Source organism: Pipistrellus kuhlii, unplaced genomic scaffold, assembly GCF_014108245.1.
Source record: "Pipistrellus kuhlii isolate mPipKuh1 unplaced genomic scaffold, mPipKuh1.p scaffold_m20_p_17, whole genome shotgun sequence".
NCBI lineage: Eukaryota > Metazoa > Chordata > Mammalia > Chiroptera > Vespertilionidae > Pipistrellus > Pipistrellus kuhlii.
In genome coordinates, this window is record NW_023425482.1 from 4,395,102 (window position 1) to 4,402,911 (window position 7,810).

The 7,810-nt window shown below is 48.5% G+C and overlaps 1 protein-coding gene across 1 annotated transcript in view; it reads right to left on the minus strand.

Annotated features, from left to right (window-relative positions):
- The window catches only part of ACSF3 (acyl-CoA synthetase family member 3), a 64,877-nt gene extending 61,506 nt beyond the window's left edge, over positions 1 to 3,371 (minus strand). Inside the window, exon 1 of the mRNA XM_036440892.2 lies at positions 3,280 to 3,371. The gene's annotated coding sequence lies outside the window, so the exon portion shown is untranslated. The remainder of the gene's footprint in view (positions 1 to 3,279) is intronic.
- Positions 3,372 to 7,810: the final 4,439 nt, after the last annotated feature.

Consider the following 7,810-nt stretch of genomic DNA (forward strand, 5'->3'; position numbering starts at 1 on the left):
TATATATAATACTGAAAAACTGAAACTGAACCAAGCGGCCCAGAAGAGGGCTGAGGAAATCAGGGCATATACACGTGGGGAGTTGGGGCCACAGCTCCACTGTGGGTGGGACAAGCTATCTGGGAGAGGCTCCCCCAATCCTGCCAAGGGTCAGAGTTAAAAAGAAGATTCAAAGTAAACACCCAGGTGGTCACAAGGTTGCAGGGCTACAGGTGACCTTTGTTTTCTTCTTCGTGCTTCTCAACTGTCTCCAGCCTTTCTACAATTAGCATGCATGACTTTTGTAATCAGACTTTAAAAGTCTACTAAATGTCATTTACTATTTTTTTAATGGAGATGCTTCAACTTCAGCATTATATTTTTCTTTTATACAAAAAAGAAATAAAAAATGTGCTCTGGATGGTGGACCTATAGGGTGTTTGTAACTGTCTATATAGCTCTTTATACAGCTCTTTGACTTCTCAAAATGATAGAGGTAAATAAAAGTGATAACAGCATTCTTATTTTTTCTTTTTAATCCTCACCCAGGATATGTTTTTTATTGACTTTAGAGAAAGAGGAAAGAGAAATATTGATCAGTTGCCTCCAAAACACACCCTGACCTGGAATGGAACCCACAACCTAGGTATGTGCCCTGACCAGGCATCAAACCTGCAACCTTCCTGATGTATAGGACGCTAGAACCAACAGAGCCATCTGGCCTGGGCAACAGCATTCTTCTCTCAATTAAAGCTACTGGTTCATAAAAGGTCTATGCAGACAATTAAAACATAAGTTTTGACAAAAGCAGTTCAAATATATGGTTTGCTAATGCTGAGCACTTGCATCTGTGCAGCAAGAGACCTGGATGCCTCCCACCCTGCATTGCCTGCCTTCAAATCTTTTGAGTGGGAGGTGGCAATACCTAGTTGGGTTCTGCATGGGGACCAGGACTGTGTCTGCCTGTATGAGCCAGGCAGACACAGTCCTGGTCTCTAAGCAGAGTGCTCCTGCAGGCAGGCCCTCCTAGGAGCAACAGAGCTAGAGCTCAGGATGAAGGAGCCAGCAAGCAAACATGCAGCGGAGACTTAGGTGGCCAATTGTAATTGTGGTCGTATCTGGGTGTTTGTGGAGCAGATGCTGACAAGTGACCCTGCCTGGTGCTCCCCACGAGCCTCACAAGAAAATTCAATTTTAATTTGGGTAAATATTGCCAGAGTGGCCTCCAGAGAGGTTGCACTAATTTATTCTGTCACCAAACACTAGGAGCACGGGGTCACCACCCTTTAAAAATAGCTTTTATGTCCCGCAGGCATGGGACTCTGAAACACTCCGTCATAATTCTTTCAATACAGAGCTAAGCTCTTCAAAGTCATGGGATCGGGGACTGCTCTGAACAAGCAAAAATAAATAAATAAATAAATAAATAAATAAATAAATAAATAGTTTCAGGAAAGATGACTGTGTCTTCAACACTCCAGGTCCAGACCTTTCTGGACCCCAGGAAGAGAGCTCCACCTTACAACCACAAGCCTTTAGTCATGAGGCTCTCCACCCCTAGAGGCACAGCTGCCACCAAGTAGATGCAAGTTGACCAAGAGTTTTCTCTGTTTCAATGAACAAGCTTCATAAAACTGCTCTTAGTACCCTAACCAACCTTAGCCAGCTGTGCACTAATGGGAAAGCACAGAAACCTGCATTCTGGTGAGCCAGGACGGCCTTCTCCCAGAGGGCGTGTTGTTCTTAGATTCCTCTGGGAGGCAGAAGCCCATCCAGAGACCCAGCAGAGACCAGTGGGTGTTCTAACCATCCAGTTTCTCAAGTCAGACCACTGACTTCTCAGAACCCTCACTCAACACCAGGAAGTTCACATCTTTTGGGGAAGAGGGCAGATTTCAATCAACTCAGACACAGACGGGAACATCCTCCTTTCTTCCTAGCTTTTTTCACCTGTCTAAGCCTTCAATGCTCCATCTATAGACAGACTAATAATAAGATCTGCTCACAGAGTTCTGTGGGAATGACCTGGCACACACCAAGAGGTGAGCAAGTGGCTGCACCACCCTCACCATGGAGCTGCATGACAAAAATTACCTGATAAGAATGATACTTGCATTCAAATGAAGGTGGCTAGTTTCAAAATGAATGAAATGGCACCTGACTGATTAACATCACCCAACCCCTCACCCCTCTGACCCTGAGTTTAAAGCAGAGCCCAGCACTTCCTGTTGTCTGCGGCCTGGGGAAGGTGTGGGGTGGTAGAAGTGAACTTCACTCTCCCTGTGGTGGAGGATATTTGCTTCAACACAAAGCCTGCGGTTTGGGGGAGGCTGTTTTCTATGTTGCATTTTTAAAGTAACAGACATTCACACTGCATTCATGAGTACTGCATTCAAATAAAAATAAAAAAATAAAAACCAAAAGGGAAAAACACACACTTAAACCCCCATCCATATTAGCAAGCAAAATACTATTTTTAAAATGCCACCTGGAGCAGGAAGCCTGCTATCCCAGGCCCACAGTTCAATCCACCAATTCAGTCTGTCCTGAAGACGGGTTCTGGGATATGGGGTGAGAGCAACATAGCCTCATTTTACAACCACCACAGCAGAGACTATGGAAAGATCACTAGACTGCCCCCTGAAACCCACTGAGAATCCTGTGCTCCTAGGCCCAACTTTGACCCCCCATGACCAGTCTATGCCTAACCCCCAACCACAAACATCTCCCCTCTTGAGGGAATCAACAACTTCCCAAACAGGTGATTCCCACATCTTACGTTTTCATCATTTCCCTTTTGGGCAAACTCCTATTCATCCTTCAAAGCTCGGCTCAATATCACCTCCTTTTAAAAGTCTCCCCTCTTTTCGGAAAGTTGCCTGCTCACAAGGCCTTCAAAATACCTGGCACTTACATATTGCAGTTTGTTTAGAAATACACCTACGTACTCAAGGTAGTTCTAGGATGATTCCTGCTGGCCCCATGAGAACAGAAGTGAATTTTAGACACAACAGATCAAGTTTTCCTCTAACAATGGCTGCACGTGGACTCCACTCATTCCAACATCCTTCCGGGGACCCCTGCTCCGGGAGGGACCCTGCCCGCCAGCACCCCGCCAAGGGCAGAGTCCGTCCACGTGACAGGCACCCGCGGTCAGGCAGAGGGCAGCCAGCCGGGCCGCAGGAGGAAGGGGAGGGGCTGGGCGCGGAGCCAGCAGCCTGAGCCGCCGGGCCGGCGGAGGCCTGCGGGTCTGGGGGACGCGAGGAGACGCCGGGCCGGGCGGCGGGGCAGGGGCTCTACCTCTGCCTGCGCGGTTTCCCGCTCCTCCTCCTCCCGCCGGGTCGGAACCGGAACCGCAACTGCTCGCGCACCCCACGTCCGGTGCCCAAGTGCATCCCCGGTGCGGCGCGACTCCGCGGCGGCGGGTTCCGACCACGAACGTTCCCCCCCGCCCTCCCCCTGCCCTGCCCCACCCCGCCCCTGTCCTCGTCCCCTGTTCGCTCTGAGCGAGGCATCTCACTTAATTTACTATCCCAACTGCAGAGCACAGCTCTAGACCACAGGGTCTCAAAATTAGAATTTACAGCGGGTCGATCTAAAACGCATCTTGGCCCCCAGCCCTCCCTAGGATTGGAGAGCCTGCTGGTTTGAAAAGGACTTGGAACCTGGATCCTGATATTTTAACGTCAGGTACAGCAAAAGAAAACGTTTACAGCCAGACACAAAAGTCCATTCAGTTTGCTGAAATGTGTTTCTTTTTCTTCTCTAAAATAAAAATAACACTTTCACGACTTTGTTGTAAAAACAATAAACAAATTACCTGTAGAACCAAGTACACACAGTTGTAGCACATATATATTTTCTCTGTGTCCTCTTCTTCCCGGGTGGTTGTGGCAGAGGCAGCTGACCTGTCCTTGGAGAGCCCCCGAGATTCTTCAGGAGCCTGAGGATGGTTTTGTTGGGAGAGAAAAAGCTGGATCACAGAGAGTCTTGTGGCATTGAACATGGGCCCAAACTTGAACTTGTGGGGCCTTGGCTGCCACACCGCTAGATGTCATTCAGAAGAAACGAGTGTGATTCTCTGTTATAAATCAACAAGATGCTCTAAGAAAGAACATTCCAGCTCTTGAAGATTAAGAATGCAATAGCCCAAGTAAAGAAGGGATGAAACATCTAGAAACAGAACCAAAGGACTGAGATGGGAAACAGGATAGGAAAGAAAAGCAAATGGGTCTGTCCAGGAGATCCCAAATGAAATATATAGTAGTTTTAGGAAGGGAAAGCAGAGAAGACAGAGGGGAGGAAATCATTAAACAAATTTAAGAGCATTAGCAGAACCAAGGGGCATGAGGGCTGCAGAGTGCCTTGTGCAGTGAGGAAAAGGGAGCCCATAGCAACTGAGCAAATAGCATTGGGATATTTCAGAACATGGGGTTATTGAAGATCCTAAACCATACACCCAACATCTCACTTGGACGTCCAAAAGAGTCCAACACCTGATGTGGCTCCACCTGAACTCAGTATCTTCCCTATTATGGTCTCACTAGAGGCCCTGTGCATGGAATCATGCATCAGTGAGGTCCCTTAGCCTGGCTTGCACTCTCTCAAAATCTGGGGTCCCTTGGGGGATATAGCAGTGCATGAAGTAGCAGGTAGCCAGGGAGGAGCCTGAGCAGGGCCCCAGGGCCTGCTAACACTGCAGCTTGGTAGCACTGCCACAGCTGTGCTTGCCAGTCATGACCCTGGTGTCTGGCACCCTGCTGTGGGAGTACTGACCACCTGGGGCAGCTCCTGCATTGAGCATCTTCCCCCTGGTGGTCAGTGCATGTCATAGCGACAAGCTGACCAGTCATTTGGGAGTTCATTCGCTTTGGCTTTTATATTTATAGATGGTCTGAATATTTGTGTCTCCTTAAATTCATATGTTAAAATCTAACCCCCAATGTGATGGTATTAGGAGGAGCTTAAGTCATGAGGGCAGAGCTGCCATGAATGGGATGAGTGTCCTTATAAAAGAGCCCCCAGAGAGCCCCCTTGATCCCTCTGCCATGTGAGGCGGACACAGAGAAAAGATGGCCGTCTGGGAAGAAGCAGCTCTCACCAGACACTGAATCTGCTAGCGCCTGGATCTTGAACCTCCAGCCCAGAACTATGTGGAAAAATATCTATTGTTTATGAGACTCCCTGTCTGCAGTGTCTGTTACAGCAGGCCACCTGGACTGAGACAGTTTCCTAAGCCTTCCCATTCGTTCTTCATTCCCGGTGCTCAGTCTTACTGCTTCCTCTCCTTCCTTCTCGCCTCACATCCAGTATTGTTGGCCTTTCCTTCAAAATCTTTCAGAATCAGTCACTTCCCATCATCTCCACTGCAACCTCACCAGGGGACCCTACAAAACCCCTGTCTCACACACAGATTGCTAACACAGCTTCCTCCTGGTCTCCCTAATTGCCCCCTCCCCAGTCTGTACCTAGCACGGCAGCTGGAGTGGCCCCGTTAAAACCTGAGTCAAATTTTAGCTTCCTCATTGGCCTGGTCTCCTACAACTCCTGATGGACCCCCACCTGACAGATGGGAATAGTCAGCCTCAGGAAGGCAACACTAATGAGATATTGGGTTAATTTGCTCCATGGAGAGGAATTTAAACAATTAAGGAAGAGGTTGGGCACAGAAGACAGAACTACATAGAAAACTGATCAAGAAAAAAATGAGGCGATGATGAAATACTGGGAAAACAGAAGATGTGCAACAAAGGCAAAGTTTTAGGAGACTCCATTCCCAATAACGTTTACAGGATGACAGTAATGCCAACATTTATAATGTAAACATGAGCATGCAAACATGGATATTGATCTAACCGAGTTTATAGTGGACTCTGGGAGGGAAGGATGGGGCACAGGGAGGGTGTGAGGTGGAGGACAGGGGCGTGGTGGGAGAGAGTGAACCCGGATTGTCCATCACAGGAGCAAACAGAGATCTAAAGGGAGACTGAGGTGGCTATTTAGGCACGTGGTGATAAATAGTAAAAGAATCCATTGAAAGTTGATGCCTCTGGTGATCCAGAAGGGGAGGGTGGTTCCTTACACTGTGTGGATGGATGTATAGCTGTGTGTATAAAGTAAAAGTTAAACTAGAGCATGAAATACATTTAAGGGGGAGGGGATGAGGAGGTGCTTCAGAGGTATCCACGTAAGTGTGGCTCCTCCCAGCTGTCGGGCAGCCCCTGCCCAGTACTGTCACCTTGGCTGCATTCTTGTCTCTGATTCCCTAAACACTTTCAGAGAATCCCAAGGATTTGCTGTCCACCAGACACACAATGGGAAGAGGAATCAGATTACCATCTACATGCAAACCCTATCATCTTGCCTCCAACCTCCACAGAGTCCACAGGACTCCCATGCTCCCACGGCCTCCCCTTGGCCTCCCAGAGTTTGTGAGACAGGCAGCTGTCTGCACAGGTGCAATGTGCCCAGGCATATGCCAGCCACAGGCATTTAGGCAGAGCCTTTGCCCTCCTGTAGCTCACATGCTACTGGAGGGGAAAAGAAAAGTGAATAGACAAACAAGTAATATGCCATGTGATGAGGTTATGGACTGAATGTTTCTGTCCCCCCAACATTCACGCATTGAAACTCAACCCTTTAATGTAGGGGTGTCGAACTCAATCAGAGAAGGGGCCAAAATCTAAAATCCAGCCTAAATCGCGGGCCGAATGGTTTACTGAACAGTCATAAACTGTCATTGTGATGGAAACGCAGCAGAGTGCAGTGATGACAGCGCGGTGCGGGCCACATTGCAAGGCCTGGCGGGACGGATTTGGCCCGAGGGCCTTGTGTTTGACGCATGTGCTTTAATGTGATGGTGCTGGTGAGTTCTCTGGGAGGCGATTAGGAATAGATGCGGTCATGAGGGTGGGATTACTGGCTTTATAAGAGTCCCAAGAGCTTGATTCCTCTCTGCTCTCCAGCGTGTGAGGACACACTTGGAGGGACAACTACATGCCAGGAAGTGGGCTCTCATCATACACCAGACTTACTGCCACCTCCACCCCAGACATTCAGTCTCCAAAACTGTGAGAAATAATTGTCTGTTGCCTAAGCCCATCCCCTCCCCTTACCTCCCTACCCCCCACCGTCCCATCCGTGGCATTTTGTTTTGGCCACCTAGCTGACTAAGAGAGACGATAAGTGCCATGAAGGAAAATGGAGCCAGGCAAAGTGATGGGGAAGGCTTTCAGGCACAGAGGTCCCGGGGCTCCTCTGAGGAGGGGCAGCCCTAGGAGCAGGGGCCTGAGGGCAGTGTGGCCATGAGCCATGGCACTCCCTGGGAAAGGACTACGTTGTATTCGCTGTAAAATGAGGGAACCGAGGCTCAGATAAGTTATGCCATATGCCTACGCTCACACTCCTACAAAGTGGCAGAACTGGGGCTGGAACCCAGAACTCCATGTCCTGCCTCCCTGCTATATGCCTCTCACCTTCCTATGGCTATGAGGCCAAACGAAGAGACACACATGCCCCTGTGCTTAAAACCACACTCTCCCCCCACACACACCAGAGCAACCCCTTCCACAAAGAACAAATCATTTCCACGAGCTGTGTCCTCAAAGGTGTTCAAGGCAGTGTTCTCTATTACAGCCACCTACGTGTCCTACTGCAGGCTTAGTAAATCAGGAGAGAGCAAAATAATGAAAGATAGCATAGCCATTAAAAGGATAATAGTGAAGCTCTACAGAAACACTAGAATTGCTGCTAGCTAGTTGTGGTTACTAAAAATAGCATAAAATAATTTCCCAAGTTCTGCAATTTGAAAATTAGAATACAAAGCTGTGTG